This window comes from Canis lupus, chromosome 31 (genome assembly GCF_011100685.1).
Source record: "Canis lupus familiaris isolate Mischka breed German Shepherd chromosome 31, alternate assembly UU_Cfam_GSD_1.0, whole genome shotgun sequence".
Lineage (NCBI taxonomy): Eukaryota > Metazoa > Chordata > Mammalia > Carnivora > Canidae > Canis > Canis lupus.
In genome coordinates, this window is record NC_049252.1 from 15,716,207 (window position 1) to 15,739,514 (window position 23,308).

General features: G+C 34.9%; 2 long non-coding RNA genes across 3 annotated transcripts in view; one reads left to right on the forward strand and one right to left on the reverse strand.

The window, feature by feature from the left end:
- On the reverse strand, positions 1 to 10,834 carry LOC111093543. 2 transcript variants are annotated; one of them, XR_005381958.1, is made up of 3 exons: positions 10,750 to 10,834; positions 4,957 to 5,081; positions 1 to 798 (listed from the first exon to the last, which is right to left on the reverse strand). It is a non-coding gene; the product is annotated as an uncharacterized LOC111093543 (long non-coding RNA). The 2 variants fall into 2 exon arrangements; XR_005381959.1 differs by lacking the exon at positions 10,750 to 10,834 and adding an exon at positions 10,413 to 10,618.
- LOC111093542 overlaps positions 10,625 to 23,308 on the forward strand; it is an 18,510-nt gene continuing 5,826 nt past the window's right edge. The window contains exons 1-3 of the long non-coding RNA XR_005381957.1: positions 10,625 to 10,734; positions 12,752 to 12,959; positions 21,481 to 21,747. This is a non-coding gene — a long non-coding RNA (uncharacterized LOC111093542). The remainder of the gene's footprint in view (positions 10,735 to 12,751; positions 12,960 to 21,480; positions 21,748 to 23,308) is intronic.

Sequence of the window (23,308 nt, forward strand, 5' to 3'; positions counted from 1 at the left end):
ACATTACATTTTGCCAGGCACAATGAGAATGATGTATTTGATGACTCCATGTCCATTTACTCTATCCAGTACTTAGTTACAAGCAATAAGATCTGATCTAGTTTAAGGGAAAAAGAAACATTGAAAGATGTTATGTAGTCTACCTTATCTCCAGGAAGACATAAGATTAGGCTTTACCCCTGACCATCCAAGAATACTCCACTGCAACCCCAAAGACATTTTTGCTGCAGCTATTGAGAGCAGCAATCAGGCCTGGGATCAAATAGCACCAATTCTGCCTCTGTCATTGCTGAGTTGAAAGACAGGTCTCTGACCCTACCCTTGCTGGAATGAACTCGTCTTACTTCTAAATCAAAATCTTACCCATCAGCCTGATAAAAGGAGCCAGGCCACAGTGCTTATGATCTAGTACAAGAGAAGGCTAAAAGTACTTTCTGGTGTGTATTTCAGAACACATGGGGACAGATCATTCTTTCCATAAATGTAGAAAGGGTACTCAAAAGTTTTTGGTGATTGCAAAACACAAAGTGAAGTTTCACCATACACCTTCAGTCCTGAAATGAGGGATATCTATATGGGAAAAGAAACTTTTTTATGTAATTAATTAAATGTTTTGCTTTACATGGAGCTGAACTGACATCATGGAAATAGTTTTGACTACCAATGTTCTCAGTAACAGAAGAGCATTGAGCTTTCTTTTTATACAAGGCCTTTGTTTAGGAATTAGAGTTTGCAAAGAGGTCCTCTTGCTTCTTCATAGTTTGCTAACTGAAGACTTGACAGCACCAACACAATCAGCTGAAAAGAAAAGCAAGTAGTCAACAAGATATTTTATCACATGATTCACCCTAACAATTTGAGTAATAAAAAAAAGCAGCTAGTTATCTACTGAATGATAAACTATAGACATTTCAATTATTTTTAAGGCTAGAAGGCAAAAAAATTGGTAAACATCTGGAAATCCAGAGCATCTTGAGGGTCAAAAATGTGATATTTCTTTCTAGATTTTGACAAAATGTGTCTAATTTGATTTATTTTTAATCATTTTTGTATTTGTTAGGTAACCTATAAATATTTAATTTTTTTTATCCATGACACTTTCTTCCTATTAATACATCAAGTAAATGAGTAAATGCATAATTATGAAATTATTTTGAAAGTCTAGTTAAGAAAATTAGACTTTTGTTTCCCTTCCATGGAGTAGTATTTGCAATCATTCTGAAACTATAAATTGAGTTTTAATCAGGGTTCCCTTTGCATATTATCTATATTTTTGCCAGAGTTGTGTTGCTCAGTGGTTGTCAGTTTTAGTCCTTGTAGGTAACCAGCTGTTCTCTTGTTGTATATCTTGCAGGGTGGATCTGAGCATGCAACTTCTTTGAGGCTAACATGAATTTCATGCTAGGATTAGTTCAAAGGTATATGCATTCCTTTTGCATCTCTCTACACCACTCTACTCTGACACTTATTTTTTATTAATTGGCAGAAATATTCCTGTCACAAAAATGAAGCTTATAATGCCTACATGAGTGGAAACACCATTTGTTAATATTTATCAGTTAATATCACAGGTTGGTTCAATCTGTTTGCAAATTTGTTTTTAAATCATTCATGTATTTATATTGTGGATAGTGTCAGCAAGTGACTGGAATTCTTTTCTTTTATTGCCTGTGGTTCTTGGTCACAGCACTTCAAAGAATGAGGAGGTAGACCAAATGAAGAGTGGTGCACAGCAAGGTTGACTGAGTGATAGCAGAGCTTATTGAATGATACTACAAAGCTCCTGAAGAGGAAAGTGACCCGAGAGGGTTGCCACCAGATTTTCTGAATGTTGACATTTAGAAGCTAATATCTACCGAGTATTTCATGCCAGACAATATTAAGAATGTTTCATTTATATTATCTTAATTATTTCATTATTATTTCTTAAGAATAGATGTTATTACTATTCCCGTATTATAGTATAGAAACAGGCAAAGGAGTAAGTTAACTTGTTCCAAATGAAAAAGATTCTAAGTCAAGTGGGTTTCCCAGAGGAATCAAACATTTTGTTTTGTTTTCTTTTTCCCATAGGAACTACTTAGACAACTACTAGGATGAATTTCCTTCTCACTTAACACAGAAGGCCTTGTTTCTATATCTGTAATAAGAGTTAACACCATCTTGAGGACATTAGAAAGGATTTAATAAATGTTTGCTCTTTATGAATGTTTTAGTTCCTCTGATTAGGAGACCACATAAATATATGGAAGTTATTAACAACAAAATATTGATATAAGCATTATAATATCATCAGAATCACTCACAAGGAACAGAATAATAATGAGAATTCTTGAGTATTTATCCCAAGGTCTAGTGATTCCTTATGTTTATTTATTATGTTTACGTTTATTTTCTCATTATATCATTTAAAATGCAACAATAGTGCTGCTCTAATGTCCCTGTCCAGCTATGCTGCTAGAAACTCTCCCTGCACATCCCATATCTTTTGCTTGCCAAACAGTAAGCAGTTCATGTAATGCATGGGGGCACCTGGCCTGCAAAATGATTATCATTTACTTCCTGGATGACCAATTCAGGTACAGTAATTAGAAAAGTAACAAGGTCAAAAGGAAATCCATTTATTGTGCACTCATTTGCACCTTACAAAATGACTCAAACGATATTTATCCTTTGGAATGCATACATAAACTCAGTCATGCTAAATTGTTTATTTTGTAAGTTATATTTGCAAATGAACATGAATTAAGTAAAAAATGAGTGTCTTTAAATCTATGAAATGAGAGTCCATAGTAAGAGAATAACTTCCTATTATCAAATGTTTTCCTAGTTGACTAGCTTGATTTTAAATTAAAACTTCTATAATTTTATAGATTCAGAAAATATTATGCTATTTTACCCATAGGATATAGAGGATAGAGTTAGAATATGTATGTAGAGTAAGTAATTATAGAACCACTCATCAGTCTTCCAGTGTTTGTCATGGAATGTAAGCCCCTCATGAGTTTATTTTGTTTATTTTGTAAACAGAATAATTGAAATACTTTAGAGCTAGCTAGAATCGAATCCTAAAACAAAGGAATGATTCTAGTAGCAAAACAGAAATTGGGACCATTAACAACATAAAAGTTAAGGACAAAATGCATTTTATAAAATTCTTAGCCTTAATTTAATTTAAGTTTAAAGTAAATTAAGTTTAAAATGTGATACAAAGTTGTGTAGGTGACAAAAGAATGTAGTGTTACAAATAACCTCAATTTTAGACACAATAGTAAATACATTCTGTGTCGTTAGCTTTAATTTTATAACATTTTTAAAATTTACCTCAATATGAGTGGCTTACAAAATTCTGTTTTTTTCTCAAAAACTTATTTTGAACATGAATCATTTTACAATAAAGCTTTAATGTGTACATTTAAACAACAGAACTTGTGGGACACCTGGGTGGCTCAGCGGTTGAGTGTCTGCCTTCAGCTCAGGGTCTGATCCGAGGGTCTGGGGATTGAGTCTGGGGATTGGGCTCCTTGCCTGGAGCCTGCTTCTCCCTCTGCCTATGTCTCTGCCTCTCTCTCTCTGTGTGTCTCCCATGTATAAATAAAATCTTTAATAAATAAATAAAATAAATAACAGAAGTTGTGTATCATGTGTAATGGCCAACTTTATGTGTCCACACGGCTAGACTACAGTATTCAGTCATTTATTTAATCATCACTAATCTGATTGCTGCTATGAAGGTATTTTGTAGGTGTGGTATGATATAATAGTATTTATTGATTTCTGCCCCCCCAGTTCCTGTCACAGGGCTCCTGCCTCTTATAATTTCCTAAGTGATAAGAGAACTGGGAATATCTTTTATTCTAATATTTGGTCTTTGACCTTTTTTTTTTTTAACTTTATTTATTCATGAGAGAAAGGCAGAGACATAGGTAGAGGAAGATGCAGGCTGATGTGGGACTCCATCCCAGGATTTGGGGATCACACCCCAAGCTGAAGGCAGACACTCAACCACTGAGCCACCCAGGCATCCCTTTTACTTTGTTTTTGATCCAGGGCTCCTATAATCCTTGTAATTCCCTGGGTGATTGGAGTGTCTTTGTTCTAATGAAGCAACTATAGGTGGGCTCCTGGATGGCTCCTAGATGAGGGCTGGTCCCTGGAAAGACCAAGTCATAATTAGGAGCTAGGAATTTTAAGCCTCACCTCTATTGTCTTGGAAAGGGAGAAAGGCTAGAAATGGAGGTAATGATCAATTAGGCCTACACGACAAAGCCTCCATAAAAATCTAAAAAGTGCTTTCCAGATTGATAAATACATCCTTATACCAGCAGAGTGATGTACCTGAATTCCACAGAAAGAGAAGTTCCTGAGCTTGGAACCCTCCTAGACATTGCCTTATGTATTACTTCATGGGGCTATTCATCTCTACCCTCTACCATATGCTTTAATAAACTGGTAAATGTAAGTGTATTCCTAAATTCTGTGAGCTAGTCTTGCAAATTACTTGAGAGTGAGGGGTGGCTCATGGGAACCACATGGGAACTTCATTTATAGCCAGTAGGTCAGAAGCACAACTGGGGTGAGAGCAGCCTTGTGGGTCAAATTCATTAAACCTGTGGGATCTGACACCTTCGCCAGGTAAATAGTCTCACAATGGAGTTAAATTGTAGGACACTAGTCTGGTGTTGCAGAAAAGTGCTTGCTGAAGGAAACCTCACACACATCTGGTGTCAGATGTGAGTGTAGTAGTAGTGAGAATAATGGAGAAACACAGGAAGAAGACTTGAGTTTTTTCCAAAACATAAAATTATACTATCACTTGACTTCAAGTAAAATAGATTACCCTCCATAATATGGGTAGTTTTCCTCCAATCAGTTGAAGGCCTTATGACTTTGGAATTGGATAATGGGTAAGGGCTGGAAGAGTTTTGAGGTAGATGATAAAATTGCCTAGGTTACCTTAAAAAGACTGTTGGTAGAAACGTAGACATTAAAGGCCATCCTGCTGAGAGCTCAGAAAAAGAAGTGAGGAGAGTTGCAAATAAGCATCCATCTTTAAGAACACATACATCGTCAGGGACAGACTGTTGGTAGAAGTATAAAATTAAAGGTGCTTCTGGTGATGTCTCACATAGAAATGAGATGCATGTTGATAGACATTAAAGGAAAACGACTCTTTTTAATAAATAGCAAAAAAAAGGCTAAATTGTGTTCTAGTATTGGGTGAAAAGTAGAACTTATAACCAGTTTGATTTTTAGCTGAGATTTTCCAAGCAAAGTATAGAAGATGTGACTTGGTTACTCCTTGCTGCTTATAGTAAAGTGCAAAAAGAAAGGGTTGAATTTAAGAAGAAACTATTATGGGGTACCTGGGTGGCTCAGTCAGTTAAATGTATGCCTTTGGCTCGTTCATGATTGCAGGGTCCTGAGATCAAGCCCTGCATTGGGCTCCCTGCTCATCAGGGAGCCTGCTTCTCCTTTTCCTACTCCCTTGCTTATGTGCACTCTCTCTCTCTTGCTCTCTCTCTCTCTCTCTCTGTCAAATAAATAAATAAATAAATAAATAAATAAATAAATAAATAAAATCTTTTAAAAAATAGAAGAAACTGCAAATCAAAAAAGAACTGGAACTCAATGATTTGGAAAACTCTCAGCCTATCTGCATTGCAAAAGAGGTGAATGTCTGTCCTGGGGGAAATACCTAGGGGGTGGGTAGACTGCTGTGCTGGATTAGGTTAAGATTTGGGGGGATATTGGGATAGGCTAAATGACCTCTTCATGTGGGACAGACATGAATTTCAGATAGGGAGCAGAAGGAAAACTATTCTGAATTAAATAGCATCTCCATATATCTAATAAGGTTTTCCAGAACTCATGTTTACCCAGAACCCCAGAATGTCACCTTTTTTTGGAAATGGAGTTCTTGTAGTTGTAATTACTTAACATAAATTTGTTTGTTTGTTTGCTTGCTTGTTTTGAGAGAAAGAGAGGTGGGGTAGAGGAAAAGGGAGAGGAAGAGAGAGAATCCCAAGCTGACTCCTCACTGAGCACAGAGCTAGACATGGGGCTCAACCTCACGACCCTGAGGTTAGGTCCTGAGCTGAAACAAGAGTCCAACACTCAACAACTGAGTCACCCATGTTCCTAAAGATAAGTTTATATTCGTTTAGAGTAGGCTCTAAATCCAGTTGACCAATGACCTTAAATGGGGAGGGAACTTTGGAAACATACACAGGGAAGATGGCCATATGAAGATAATGGCAGAGACTGGAGTCACAGAATGCCACAGAATGCCAAGTATTGCTGGCAACCATCAGAATCTTAAAGAGAGGCAAGGACCAGAGTTACCCTCTGAACCTTCAGAGAACCGTCATTACATACCCTTTAATTTCAGACTTCTGGCCTGGTATGTGAGAGAGGAAATTTCTGTTGTTTTAAGTCACTTGGTTTGAGGTATTTTGTTATGGCAGCACTAGAAAACTAATATCTCATGTAATAAAATTTAGTTTAATTTGAGACTATGAACAGTAAATTTATTATCCAATGTTTTCACAAGTAAAGTTAAAATAAATTTCTTATACTTTCTAAGTCATGTATCTCAGGAAGAACAAAATGTGTGAAAAAAAACAAAGATTAAAATTCTTAGTGACTTCACATTCAGTGAAGAAATATACTTAAATAATAAAATACCAGTAAGTGGGGCATGCCAATTTATTCCATTTTGATGAAAGATCTGTTTACTTTAAATGGAAATAATTCAACGTGATGTCTTTAAATATTATTTGCCTCTAAACTGCTTTTACCTATAATCAATCTTTTAATATGTGTTTCTTTTATTAAGTCTATAAAATCTAAATATATTTGTATAAAAAGAGCTTAGAGCTTAGCAGCTTGCTAGAGGCACAGATGTCAAATGGTATACTTTTAAATGAATGATTATGAAGAATTTTAGCTGCATTTTTAAAAATAAACTGTGAATTAGAGCAGCTATTATACAAGTAATAGAAATAATTACTGATTATCAGAATGTAATATATCTAATAGGACATAAAATAATAGTATTTGGGGAACTAAAGAAGCACTGAGGTTGTATTTTCTATTCAAATGAATTAAACTTATTAAAAATATGATTCATAATATATTGCATTTGTCTCTGGGTAAGAAAAAGGGCACATTTCATTATCAAACTTTCTTCTTATCTTTTCCAATTACCCTGCAGCATTAAGAAAACACATTTTCCCACTTTTAATTAAAGTCACACATGATCAGCTTTAACTGGTAAGCACAAATAAACCTTTATAACTTTTATGTTGTTTAGTGCATCTACAAATATCCAAAGCCTCTAAAATATTTTGTTGCTGATAACAGCCTATTAAAATAAATTAGAAAAAAATATAGGGTGATTTTTTCCCCTAAATTTAGATGTAAATACTGAATTCAACTTGCCATAATTTCACCCAATATAATAAATTAATATTTTTAATTTTTTACATATCACTTTCTAAATAGAAGGGTCTTTTTTTTTACTTTAAACTTTAATTTTATGTTTTATAACCTTTTTTTTCCCTAGGAAGCAGAATTTACCTTCATAATCATTGTAAGGAAAATGCTAACTTATCAATCATATATTATATATTGGACATTCTGTTGTATCCAGATACATTAATACAAATCTTCCCTCAATAAATGAATATGAAAGGCAAGTCATATCTATGTTCCATTATAAATGAAACACATAAAAGCATGACAGGAATCTCAGAAGCTGAGAAGAGTTAAAAGGTACCGGGTGGGTTAGAGGAGGATACATTTCAAATAATATATTTGAGGTCAAAAGGATGGAGCTCAGGTGGTGACCACTGCCATATTCTAAACAAGTTATGACAATGGCTTAGACTAGAAATGGTGATGAAAACTGGTTTGATTCTGAAGGTTGAACAAATAGGAAACACTGAAGGAATGCATATGGATTTAAGTGAAAGAGAATCAAAAATTGTTTTTTTTTTTCTTTTTTTCTTTTTATCTTTAAAGTATATTGTCTTTTACTGAACTTGAGAAGGCTTGGGGTGTGTTTAGAGGGAATCAAATTTCTTTTGTACATATTAGGCTTAGAATTATTATTAGGCATCTAAGTTGAGACACAGAGTGGACAGTGGATTTATGAGTCAGAGTCCAAGGGAGATTTAAATTTTAGAGCCATCAGCCTTTAATAATTTAAATAATAATTAAATTAAATAATTTAATAATAATTAAAACCATGTGATTGGTTAGATCATAAAAGAGTGAGTCTAGATCAGGATTTCTCAACTTTGGTAATACTTATATGGCAAACTGGATAAATCTTTGTTTTGGAAGGGTGTCCTGTTCATCATGGGTTTTTATCAACATCCCTGGTCTCTACCCACAATATTCTAGGAGCAATCCATAGTTGTGGCAATCCAAAATGTTATCAGATATTGCCAATTTCCCTGGAAGCACCATTGTCTCCCACTTAGAATCACTGCTCTAGGTAAAAACAAAGCAAAACAAAAAACAAAAGACTCCAAAAATTTTTAGGATCCTCCAATATTTATGAGTTAGGGAGACCTGGAGAAACCTGCAAAGTATCTGCATAGAGACCAGAAAGGAAAAAGAAGATTCAATTAGGAACAGTCCTCTGAAAGGCAAGTGAAGAATTTGCCACAAGAAGAGAAGAAAACTGTGTCAAAAGCTGTGGTTTGGTTAAGCAATGACTGAGATAAGACTTGCCAATTGTTTTAGGGACATCCAGATGACTGGAAATCTTATCAAGAACACTCTTGGTAGAGTAGTGTGGGAATCTGGATATTTTCACTATGTCAGATTATATCCCACAGATTACATGAAGATCATAGTTCAAATTGCAACAGAGAGATCAGACTTAACCACTAGAACCCATCAGTCAATCTTAGCATCACTGAAAATGGAGCTAACAGTAGCATGTTCCCATGAGTTGATGTTATCAATAAAGTAGTATATAATATTCTAGCCACAAAGTTGAATCCAAATTAATCAAGCTTCTAGATATAACTGACAGTTTGCAGAAATACTGGAATTAAAAGAATAGATTAAATGACAACATAATGAAACAATTAGGGATTTTTTTTTAATGGAGCATTCTACAAAACATTTGATATCAGTAATAATTCTATGACATTGATATAAAGGGTAAAAGGGTACTCAAGAATAAAATAGGCTTAAGACACATAAAAATGCAACTTGTAGACCTTGTTTGGATCCTGACTTTTTTAAACAAGCATGAAAAAATGAAAGACTTGAAAAGATTGGAGTATAGAGTGAATATGGGTGATAGAAAGAGCTATTTTTTTAAAGCTCTTTCTGTTGTTGGGTTTAATCATGGACTGATTGTGGTATAAAATGTGAAGTAATAATAATAATAATTTTAATAATAAAAATAATAATAATAATTTTTGTAATAAAAAGCCTATCTCCATTTTGGAATGTTTGACTACTGATATCTTCTAGGCCTCACTGCTCCTTCTTCCTTTTGGGTCTCACTTCTTCCTTTTGGGTTTCACTTCTGAGTTTACTGATAAGAAAGCCCAAGTACCTCCTCTTTGGTGGTGGTGGGAGATTCAAAACATGTAAGCCCATGAATACTGGTGGGAAACCTACCCCAGCCCCCATATCCCTGGTTACAATAAAAATCACAAGCTAGTCTTTTGTCCTTGTTCCCTCAAGCCATATCCAGGCCAACTCAGAACATATGTGTTCTTTCCAAATGCCTTATCATGTGATTAATACATTTTCATACACTTTTTAAAAAGATTTTATTTATTTATTTATTTATTTATTTATTTATTTATTTATTTATGTATATTGAGCACAAGAGTAGAGGCAGTGGGAGGAGGGGAGGGAGAGGGACAAGCAGACTCTGAGCTGAGCATGGAGTCCAACACAGGACCCTGAGATCACCTCCTGAGCCAAAGCCAGGAGTCAGACACCTAATCAACTGAGCCACCCAACTTTTCATATGCTTTTGATGTGTGTGTGAGTGTGTATGCTGTCTTCAGTCTCAATATCTGAATCAAATTTTGAATGAGAGGCCTCCCAGAATGTCCATAACAGGAAGCAGTGCTATGACATCTAAAATGTACTGTAATATACTATGAGAGAAAAAAAGAAAGGAAGGAAAATAGGAAGAAAAAAAACAGGCAATAATATAGATGGACAAACTATAAGCATCGTGATGCATTGCTAATATACTCTAATTTCATGATTTAAGTAATACCAGAGTTATGGTGAAGGGGATAACATATCCTTCTCTTCTTGAGTTCAACAGAGTCCACTGCTATAGTATTATTTTCCTTTGGGTACTAATATCTGTTCTCACTACATACATGGGCATGTCCAGACATATACTGTCCTGGTCTTGTTACCTTGTGTACTGAAGTTATAAGGCTCTAAACTCCAGTAAATCATGGATTTATTCCAGTACCCTGGTCCTTTAGCACAATATTGGCTTAACCTCTTTTCTAAAGAATGGCTATGATTCCTATAGACCATAAGCAGTTTCCACTCTCTACCATGAAACCACACAAGGTTACCATCTCTAATTCACGTTTCCCAGGTTACAGTGAAAAACTCTGCAAGACATTCCCTTCTCAGAATTCCAATCAAGAGAATTGGACTAATTCCACTTTACACTGGGATATTCATATCTACCCAATGATCTGTGTGTCATCACCAGAGCAGTGGAGGGTAAGAACCACTCACCACTCTCTCAGTCACTTATATTCTTTCTCTCTAGGCTTCTCCCCAAGTCCGGAAAGGCTTTCCCAGCCTGCTAGGAAATTGTCTCTTATTCTATGCTTTGTGGTAGAACTCTGTGTTCTGTTTACCAAACTTTGATACTTGCCTCCATCAACCCCAACAGAGTTTTGTAAATAAGAACTTTGGCTTTCACAAGTATTCCTGTCAGAGACAATTTTAAAAGACTTAACTAGACATCAAACACTTAATTTTCGCCAAAGCAACCTCCTTCACCTCTTTTCCCAAAATACTGCAAAAGATGCCTCCATCTATATGGTCCCAGATTGTAAGGCAGCAAGAATTACTGCAAATTAAAAATACACTGGATCTTTTTTCAAAATCTATTTTTTCATGTCTACTTCCAGACAATCACATTCTCCAGCTATATTAAAAATTCTAAATATTCACCAATACTGACATTATTCATGTAAACAAGCCTATAAATTAACTGCAAGTGTATCTAGCAAAAAGGATTCTCCAATTCCTTGCTTGTCCACATATTAATTTATTTTATGTAAGAAAAATTTATGAAGTACCCAACATTTAGATATCACTTAAAATATTTATGGGACACCTGGATGGCTCGGTGGTTGAGCATCTGCCTTCAGCTCAAGGCATGATCCTGGGGTCCTGGGATCAAGTCCTATATCAGGCTCCCCACTCGGAACCTGCTTCTCCCTCTGCCTATGTCTCTGCCCCTCTCTCTCTGTCTCTCATGAATAAATAAATCTTTTAAAGAAATTTAAAGCTACAAAATCAAATAAAATACATCTTTTCCCTCAAGAAACTCACAGTTGAGATGACAAATAGTTTAATGAATCGGTAATTATGAAAAAATGTAGAAATAGGTATGTATTGTATATAGGACTTTGTGGAACATTGACTATCTGCAACTTATCTAGACAAGAAGAGTTAAGTGCACCTTGGCCTTTCTTTTAAAGGAAGTTGGCCAGTTGGAAAGATAATAGGCAGTCTGGGTAACAGTCTGGTTACTGTAATTAGTGACGGGTAAAACCATAGGAGGATAAAAGTAAGAAACCAGGCACAGAATGATGAGGAGTGAACTGAGATTTAAAGAATACCAGTAATTAGAAGATGAGACTAACAATCTTGCAAGAGATTGAGAACGTCAGAGAATTTGAATGTAGAATGTATGGGCTTAATATATATAAAAAAGAATGTTTCAAGCCATGCCCTCCTATTCCTTAGGTCACCAACTAAATGCAAATTTCTCTAGGTGCACTACTGAATCCTGTAGTTAATTACATCCTTCTCTAATACTATATTTTAAAATTACTACAATTACAGTTTTTCCTTCCTAGGAAATACATTTTCTTTTTAAAAAAGATTTATTTATTTATTTATTTTAGAGAGAGAGGGAGAGCACATGCATGTGAGCGGAGGGAAGGATAGAGGGGGAGAGAGAGAAGGAGAGAATGTCAAGTAGATCCCTTGCTGAGCACAGAGCCCAATGCAAGGCTGGATCTTGTGACTGAGATCATGACCTGAGATGAAATCAAGAGTCAGACACTTAACTGACTGAGCCACATAGATACTAGAATAAATTTTCTGAGGGCAGCAACTAGGGTTAATCTTTACTGGCAGGCACAGTAATTTTCACTAAGATATTGCCAACAAATATATTTGTTCGGGTAAAGAGAGACAGAGGATGAAATGAATAGACCCAAGAGCATAAAAAAAAGTCTCAGATCATAAGTTGAAAATGTAACCTAAATTTATAGTGGGTAAACATTGGTGCCTCTAACAACATTTTTAGTAAAGTGATGAGGGTTGGCATTAGATTGGAGGGTTTAGAGCATTAGGGGGAAGTGAAGACTTGAGATCAATAAATGTAAATATAGATTGTGAACAGCTGCATGAGAATAATAAGAGGCAGAACAGTACTAGGAGGAGGCTGAGGGTAAAGGGAAGATTTAATTTTGTTTTGTTTTCCTGTCTTCCTAAGGATAAAGACTTAAACGTACTTCAACACAGACAAAAAGGAGTGAGGCCAAATGGGTGTATTGAAGATATAAATTATCCTGAACCATCAAGTAAACTTTATCTTCTAAGGCTAAGGGAAAGGAAATATGTATTCAAGTGTTAGTGAAGTTTTTCTCTTGTGATAGATTTCACCTAAGAGCTCCAATTTTCCCTATAAGGCATGAGGCAAGGTAATGATCAAAGTATTGTGGATCATGGTAAATATTTGTAATATAGTCTTGGTGGGAATAAGAGATTGAGGCACTTAAACAATAAAATAAATTTTAGTGGTCCTAAAATTCTGGCTGTAGTTAGTCCACATATTTGTTTTTTCACGAGTCTACATAACCATATATTTTCCTCCAATAGTGATTAACCTCCCAGGGCTAGTAGCAGAGAAATTAGTTATAGCATTGGTTCAGGGAAGTTTAGATAATCCCAATAGATTGTAGGAGGGAGGAAAGGTCAGAAGATGCTGTGATAATATAAGCAACTTCCATAGCAGTGCATGTATTCCATGAGTTTTGAAAATAGTTTTGTGATAGACCTAAATTGGTTGTTAAACTGTCCCTAAGCTATCATAGACATTCAGAGACATGACAGGAGAATGTTTCTGATTACCTGAGAGATGTCCTGGAATGAAGTGTACCTACTGGATTAGAGAAGACAAAAGGTTTACAGCCAGACTGCTGGAAACTCATAAGAGCATGTGCAGAAAACAGAAGAAGAAATGATGATGGAGCGAACCTCAAAATCCACTCCTTGCTGTGTGGATCATGTTTGATGGTAGTAATTCCACAGTGGAGGACCATAGGAGAATGTGTTCTCAGGAGAGATCAATGTTTCAATCAGAGCAAGCAGTTGGCCGAGCTTTGTGTGAAGGGTGAGGGGTGGGGGGGAGTGACTGGGCAAGTTTATTTACAACTTTGCAAGGGTTCCTAAGAGCCAAGGGAAATCACTACTGGGAAGCCTCTGAGTCAGTGCTGCAAGAAGATGAGAAAATAAGAGAGCATAAGAATTTGTTGAGGATAGAAGGGATATCTCCCCAAGGAATAAAAGGATGGGGACATTTTTAAATGTGACTGGATTCAAATATTATAATTCTGATGGAAGTCATTGTGGGAACAGAGTTGATCTCAAATAATATCTGGCCTGCTGAATGGTACAAATGAGTGACAATATCCATACTCTTACCAGGAATGTTCTATTCTAATGGAGGAAACTTAATAAAACGGTAGACATACCGCTTTTTAGTACAAGGAATATGTCAAGGTATTCAAGAGTAGACAGAGTATTGCTTTAAGTGAATGATCTGCTTAAACTTAAAAAAAAGATCTAGACCTCTGTCCTAAGATTGGGGTTAGGAATCTGTTTCAATCAAGAGCATATCATAAGAATGATGCTTATCTGAGGAAGTGAGTATCATCTACCATATATCATAAATAAGAAAATAAAAATTAATTGAAAGGCAATATTTTTAAGTAATAACACTTCAACATTATATAATGCAATTTCTATCAGTTTTAGTGTTTAATTTTGCAGTATGTACTAGTCAAGGTTCTCGAGAGAAACAGAACAAATAGGAGATAGGTGATAGATAGATGATGATAGATAGATGATAGATGATAGATAGATAGATAGATAGATAGATAGATATCTAAATAGATTCTAATAAATTGGATCACACAATTATAGAGGCGGAAAAGTCCAAAATCTGCAGGATGGGCCAACAGGGTGGAGATCAGGGAGGAGTCCATGCTACAGATCAAATCTGAGGGCTTTCTGCTGTAGGATTCCTGATTACTTAGGGGAGATCAGTCTCTTGTTCTATTCAGATCGTCAATTGATTTGCATGAGGCACACCACATTATGGAGGGCAATTTGCTTTACTCAAATTCCAACAATTTAAATGTTAATCTCATCTCCAAAAACTCTCACAGAAATATTCAGAATAACATTTGACCATATATCTGGGCACTGCGGCCCATCAAGTTGACATATAAAATTAACCATCGTATAGTAGAATTGGTCTACAACCATTGATCATCCCTGAATTTTGTAGTTTATGTATACATCAGAAAATTGCCATCTTTAAACACTTACATAGGATTAAATATGTAGGGCAGCCCAGTGGCTCTGCAGTTTAGCGCTGCCTTCAGCCCAGGGCCTGACCTTGGAGACCCAGGGTCGAGTCCCACATCAGGCTCCCTGCATGGAGCCTGCTTCTCCCTCTGCCTGTGTCTCTGTGTCTCTCATGAATAAATAAATTTAAAAAAATATTTTAAAAAAGGCTTAATTATGTAGATAATTAAATTTTATCTTTAAAACTATACTCTGAAGAGAAAGAAGACTAAAAATGTATAGGACGAATTAAGGAATACGTAGTGGAGACATACCCTTACAAATTTTAGAGATGATAAGACTCACTTGGTTTAAAAAAGATGTGCAAGATAAAATATCCAGTAAATTAGTAGAACTGAGACTTGAAGTTCAGACTTCTGATTACGAGTCTAAGACATTTACCACATCACCACAGCTGTGCAGTAGAGAGAAGTGTAAGCATAGCTGCAATTAATTTGAAGAGTAGAATGTAGAGTCCCTTTAAATTTAGACAAAACATTGTTCTTCAGTGGAGAGCCAGCATGTGGTAGGAACTGATTAACTTATAGCTGCTTTAAAGGTACCCTCAGGTACTCATGTCAGCAATGTACTATTTACCAGCCACCAATCTAGAGGTGATCTTAATATGGAAATCCTTAATTTGAAAATAAGGATGATTTCATATTACATTCCCAAGAACGTAATTGTCTTTAAATTGCCCTCCTTTTCTCAGAAGATTTGATCTCTGAAGCCTGAAATGAAACTTTAACATTTTCAATTAAATTCAAGCCTTCAAGGTTTTGTTGAAACTAAGAAAATGATTTGTGAAACTCTTTTTAAACTCCCTCTGAAATAAGCTTCAAGCTAGTAAAGTTCTAATTCTTAACATTTAGACCAGTTATAAAAGAGAAGTTCCTTAACGGTGGTGAACTTCTTTCATATTGTTCAAGTTATGTTAAACAAAAAAAAAAAAGAATGAAATATTTTTTCAAATTGATCAAGATTTTATTTCAATATCTGAAATTTTTAAAAAATAAATGGCTTGTTGGTTGATGCATTGTCTAGGAAGTAGAGGCAGTAAAAACCAATAAAGAGAATCTTGGGGATCCCTGGTGGCTCAGCGGTTCGGCGCCTGCCTTTGGCCCAGGGCGTGATCCTGGAGTCCTGGGATTGAGTCCCATATCGGGCTCCCTGCATGGAGCCTGCTTCTCCCTCTGCCTGTGTCTCTGCCTCTCTCTCTCTCTCTCTCTCTCTCTCTCTCTCTCTATGTCTATCATGAATAAATGAATAAAATCTTTAAAAAATAATAAAATTGCATCAGTCTTTAAAAAAATAAAGAGAATCTTACTGCCTTTTATTTGACATCTATGATTGAATATACCACAGTTATGACATACACTACAAATTTTTAATATTCTCCAAATTTTGTTGAGCATTATGAGATATTTCCACTCCAAACATCTCAAAAAGCATTACTCTATTGCATTTTCAGTTTACTCATTCATTTTCTGAGTGATAATAGTCTTCTCCCCTTTCAGATAAGAAGTGCTATTATGGGATATGTTTTTCAAGATGTTTAAAATATGAGAATATCATGTAATCATATTATTTACTTCTGTTATTTCCCTGTGGTAACAAGAAATTAGACACTAATACGTATCATGGAATCCCACATTATGTTGCCATCGGTCTGTTATAATACATAGGTCCGGTTACTTTTTCTCCTCTTAGACTCTTTGTATTTTGTATTAAAGGGGTGCTTGGCTGACTCAGTTGGTGTAGTATGCAACTCTTGATCTTGAGATTGTGAATTCAAGCCTCATGTTGGGTATAGAGATTATTTAAAATTTTTAAAATATCTTTTTAAAAAAAGAAAACCTATCATTCCATTTTTACAATTTTTTTATAGACATGCCAAATACTACTTAAAAATGACATTCTTGAAGATATTTCTTTTTTTAAGCCTAGTTTACTGGCTTCTTCAATTATCTCAGAATCATAGACATTTAATCAAGAAAATTACAAATTAGAGTATTATTGTCTTGGTATAAATTTATAAATTAAATGTAATAGATATCAAAGGAGAATGCACAGAAAGATTATTTTATCACCATAGTTGGATATCTTGCAAGGGTTTGCACCTGGCCTTCCCAGTTAAGTATTGGATTTTTATAGGTTCTCTACAATCTTGAATCTACACAACATTTTGAATGAAGATGAATATAAAAATATCATGAGACCCAATGGATTCATCTTACAATTAAGTCTAAAAGTGATGTATTCTCTTATATAATTCTATTAAACCCAAAGTGATGTGGTAACAATTTAAGTAAAGATGAAATACAAGCTTTATTTTTTGGTGCAAGGCAAAAGAAAATAGTGCACAAAAATTTATGTTAAATAGAAATAGTCCATTATTTGTATGTCAACTGAAATAGTAAGAATATTAAGTATGAACTTTAAGATTTATCTTAATATATAGACTAGGGAATTATATATTGTGAATAGTTATCATGCTGACACAATTCATTCTTCTATTACTCTAGAAATTTCTTATATTTATCTCCAATAGAAATTTCATAAAGAATTAGATTTAATCTTTTAAAAATAAATGGGCAAACGTGATTGCCTAGGTTCTGAGCTCCAGAAGGCATCTACTTGAAAATAAAAATCTCTGTGATTATTTATTTTAAAATGAAAAGAATAACTATGCAAGAAAAATGTCAAAAGATATTAAAGTAACTAATACCCTAGAATTTTGTTATATAATTCTTTTGACACCACTTCTTTCTGTGACTTGATATTTTATCCCTTTGTATTTTGACTATTGTTACCTGATGCCAGTTTGTACCATGTTAATAGAATTTACCTCAGGAAGTCAATGCCTGCATTTTACTGCTCTTATTTAAATTATCAAAGAGAGGTGACTTTATAATTCTTCCATCTAGCTTATACAAAATCAACCTAATAACAGATGTATGCTATTTCTAAGTAAGGTAAGTAATATCTAAATATCTAAATAATATTCAGTTATTTCCAGTGATGGAATAAATCACTCATTTCATATCTTAATCTGGTAGTAAATGGATAGCCATCTGTATTGTGCTTAAATATAGATCTATTAGAGGGCCAATGATTTAATGTGTTAGCTAAATATTCTGGTCATGTTAGCACTGATTTAACAAAAGCTTCTACCTCATATTTGTGCACATTCTATATATCACAACTTTGCTTTATGAAATTTTTTTAATACTCTGAGATTAGATCAGATTTTTAAAAATAGTGAGATTTGAAGTTATAGTAACTCCAGAACATTTTCAAAGTGAGAAAAATCTTGCAATGTGAACTTCCAAGCTTTAGCATATATACTGTCTCATAATTAATATTATGTATAAATTAACATACATGCAATAACATACATAATTTATACATATGTATAAATTAACATATATTTGTTGATACAAATCAACATACATATGAACACCTTTATTATGCATAATTTATGACCTCTTCAAAAACAACTGAGACAGCATAACACAATCACACATACACTAGCACTGTATTGTTAAGAATAAAAAAGAATATTAAAATTTATTTCTCAGTAAAAGAGTTAATTGTCACAAGACTGGGAAATGAAAATACACATTCAAAATTGAGCACTTAACCTATCTATAAGCATTCTGACCAATCAAGAAAGAAGAAAAAGAAAGTAAAAACGGAAGACGGGGCAGTCCAGGTGGCTCAGCGGTTTGGCACCGCCTTTGGCCAGGGTGTGATCCTGGAGACCAGGGATCGAATCCCGCATCGGGCTTGCTGGATGGAGCCTGCTTCTCCCTCTGCCTGTGTCTCTGCCTCTCTCTCTTTCTCTCTCTCTCTCTCTCTTTGTGTCTCTCATGAATGAATAAATAAAATCTTTAAAAAAATGGAAAGGCAATTAGAAAAGAAAGAATGAAGGAGTAAGAAAAGAAGGAAAAATATAATGGACTTTATTGTATTTATCTTTAGTTTAAAAACCTATAAAACTTCAAAGGGAAAAATCTTTGACACTAGTATTTTAGGAGTCATTGATCTGTGTCTTTGTGTTCATAATCCCATTTTTTTATTTTCATTCTATTCTCATATGTATCCTATTTTCTCAGGAGAGTTGTTTATCTCTATTGTCCTAGTTTAATTATAAATAGCTCCTCTCAAAATAGCAAAAGAACAATAAATTATGTGGTCATCCTAAACAAACAGAAGGCCACGTAGCTATGGATAATTTCTCCAGCATATTCTTTGAAAAATATATAGATTTTCTTTTACTGATGACTATAGGAAAACACTGAAAAATTTAAGGATAAAAAGAAATTCACCATGCGAAAGTATTTTTAAGTTAATTCAAAGTATTCTTGTTTATTTTTACCCTTATTAAATCATTCAGATCTTTTATCAGGGTTAAATAAACAGAATTTCTTTAGTACCACCACCAATTCATCTATTATATTCAATAATATGAATATGATTTCATCGATTTTTTCTTATTAGAAAGGAAAGACAAGAGAGAGGGCAAGAGGAAGAGAGAACTACTGAAACAAATCATTTAAATTGATATATAACATCCAAATTTTAACGGTGGAAAGTGAGAGTCTCTCACAAATTCCCTCACCCATCTCTTACTCTAGCATGCTGTCCATCCTGACCACCATATTCTATTCTTAATTCTCTAAACAAATTGTGTAACATCTCAACTCTATGCTTTTGGAGGGATGGATACCATTGACTTATCTCATGGCACTCTCACTGCCATAAACACACTAACTTATTTATCTATCTGGTTTATTTTTCCCTCTTCAAAGAGTATCTCAAATGTTAGTTCCCTAAAATACAAACATAGATTTAATCTTGCAAACAGCCCACATAGCTTAATATGAGCTGTATTGGAAGCATCCCATGTCCTCCCTGGAGTGGGAGATAGAAAAATGGGAGAGATCAGGATCTGAAATGCTGTTTATTGACTTAGAGAGACCCTTAATGGATAAAGGGTACTGAAATAGGGAACTTAATGCTTTATGATATTTTAGGGAAAATGACCACACAAAAATCATTTTCAAGTAAAACAAAACGTGTAATTTTTTAAAAGATTTTATTTATTCATTCATGAGAGACACACACAGAGAGAGAGACGGAGAGAGAGACAGAGAGAGAGAGAGAGACACAGGCAGAGGGAGAAGCAGGCTCCATGCAGGGAGCCCGACGTGGGACTCAATCCCAGGTCTTCAGGATCAGGCCCTGGGCTGAAGGTGGCCCTAAACTGCTGAGCCACCCCAGCTTCCCCAAAATATGTAATTAATCCTCCTCTCTCCTGTACATTAATTAGCTTTCAAAGAAATTAACTTTCAAAGAAACACTCATCATGATTCATTACAAAACTGAAGATTGCTTAAAGAAATTTATTAATAGAAAGTATGTAATTAATTAGCCAATAAAATGATATGATGAAAATATGTTTCATAAATAAAATAGGAAGAATAAAATACTTTTTAAAAAGTAAAATTGGGAGTGTCTGGCTGGTTCAGTATGTAGAGCATACAACTCTCGATCTCAATGTCATGAGTTCAAGCCCTATGTGACATAGAACCTACTTAAAAAACACAGAAGTAAAAAAAAAAAATGTATAGCTAATATTAAGTAAAATGAATATAAGATTTTGGTGTTGTTTTTCTTAAAAGAATATTAATAAATGAAATTCAAAGTAGAAGCTAAATATCACATTATAAAAATTTAAATATATTTAAGAAGAATAATAGAAAGTTAAAAATACTTGGCTGACATAAAACAAATTTTAAATGTTATTTGTGTCAATCAAGATTACACTAGTAGCTTAACAGATAAAAGTTTAGTGTTTTAAGAAAATAGAGGTTGATATCCTACTCATGAAAAGTCCAAAACAGCTCCTCTTGATCTGAGAAGAGCTTTATTACACAAAGTATTTTAAAAACCCAAACTGTGTCTATCTTGTACTACATCATTTTCAATGCAGGAAGAAAAACCATGGAGAAATAATGTGCATGGCTTTTTATTATGAGTCATGTCTAGAAGTAGTATACATCAGTTAGGAACACATTCCAGAACTCCCTCACATGGCCAATCCAACTGTAGGTCAATCTGTAAAACATAGTTTAACAATGATGTCAGAGGAAAAAAGAATTTGGTGGATCTTTTCCACATTATGCAATTCAATCTGTAATAAAATTGAAATTATAACTTTAAAATAAAATTTTAAAAGAATAAAAGTATTTATATGTTTTTAGACAAATTCATCTGGAAGATGTTCTGTAGATTTAGGCTTGAAAACCGTTTTATGCTGCTAAACTTTAAAAAATCTCTTTTATTTTTCACACTAATTTGGTAGATGGATTGGGCTGTAGATGACCAATAATGAAAGGATAACTCTCCTGCAAATAGAAAATCTATTCTTAACAATTGCAGCAGTCATATGTGATGAAACTGATAGTCTAGTTGACTGTGTGGCACTACAGGAATTGAATAGTTGGGAGCACGATGTAGCGGATTTTGTGATGTACTGGATATACATATATCCTTTCAAGTGTGAATAATTTATTTTTTTTTTAGTTTCCAGAATATATCTGGTTGATAACCCTCAGCTGGCAGCCCTCTAAGAAGATTGCCTTGGCCATAAGGAGATACTTTGGCTGCATCTTGCTTCTTTACCAAGGATAGCGTGTGTTTAAATATTACTTAATGCAAGTGATTGCATCGTTGCCTCGTTTCAGAACGTCGCTGAAGGGCTATTTCAGTTTGGCTGACACCTTTCTGATGTTGCAACACATTTCAAATTATCCTGTTGGCCTAATATTACTCCTTTTTCTTATTCCACAGGTGAGCATTCCTAGTGTTAATCTTCTTAGTGTTTGCTTCCTGGTAAACTCTTGTACCACTTGGTAGAAGAAGTGGGAGAAAAGAAGTAATACATAAATTGGAATTTTCCAGCTGGTTACTCATTGGCCAGATAACAATAGGAAGCCCACAAACAGTGCATTTGTTTAAATTTACACAGGTGAAGGTCTTGCATGGTATACATGCTTTAGATTATCATGCCTTTATTATATATGTAAGGAGTCATAATTATAAGGATAATAGAATTGAGTAGCTGTTGCAAGGCAATTGATATTTTGGGAAAAGTTAGTGAAAGCATGACAGTGGCTAATTATCATCTGAAGACTAGGTGAGACAATTAGGAGGCTTTTTTGGCAGTACACAAAGAGACTCCCACTTCATGCAGAGGGCAAATAAAGCTGAGGAACAGGCTCAGGACTTACATAACAAGAGAGCTAGAGAAAAGGTTTATTTCTCAATATGGGGTATCTGCTATTCCAAGATTAGTGCCCTAGTCATACATTTGAAAATCTTGACATTTGGGATGCCTGGGTGGCTCAGCAGTTGAGTGTCTGTCTTTGGGTCAGGGTGTGATCTTGGAGTTCTGGGACGGAGTCCCACATTGGGCTCCCTGCATGGAGCCTGACTCTCTCTTTCTGTGTCTCTCATGAATAAATGAATAAAATCTTTTAAAAGAAGGGAAAAAGAAAATCTTGACATCCCAGATTCTCCTGTACCTTCAGAAATAGCCAAATTCTGTTAGCAGCCAGAACTCTTCCCTACTTAAAAAAAAAAAAAAAAAAAAAAGTGTAAATGACAAGATAATGTACACCTCTCAGGATCCGCCATTATCTTCTTCCCTATCCACTAGGCCAAAAACTAGGGTTGATTCACAACATAACTTGTCAAGGGAAGCCGCACTGCTAAGGAAGACCAGGCACCACAAAGGAGTGTCAGAACCTAGCCAGTATATTCTGGTAGGAAATCATCGTGTACATATGTGATGGGACATTATGGTATGTAGCCAGGATGTGGTACCTACAAGTGACTAGTCTGGCTTTTAAAGCTTTGGAAAGAGTGAGAACGTACCAAAAGAATTGGCAAAATTTCCACCTCAGATGACACTAGAAGAAATTAAAAGGTTTAGAGAAATGGGCGAGTAAATCTACAATGTAGGACCAGAAAACCCAGCAAATGATTATGCTCCCTTAGATAGCCTGAATTTACCAAAATAATAAGCAATGTGCTCAAAGCAGTAGCATAAATATCCCTAAGAAACTCAGTGTTAGCTCTCCTCTGTAGACCAGAACTGACTTTAGAAAATGCTGTTGTAATTCTAAACTCATAGATTCTAACTGGGACAATGATAGGATGCCAAAACTGTAGAGGCCAGCTGGCAGTACCTTACTGTTTAAAGCAAGGTGGTAACAATTACTATAATGTGAGTCAAGGTCAGAGTGACAGCCAGGGAGCCTAACCCAGACAGCTTTGGGAATGCCTAGAACAAAGATTCCTTAAGGGTAAGATGGATGGGCAGCCAGTACTGATACTGTTTATTCTCTAC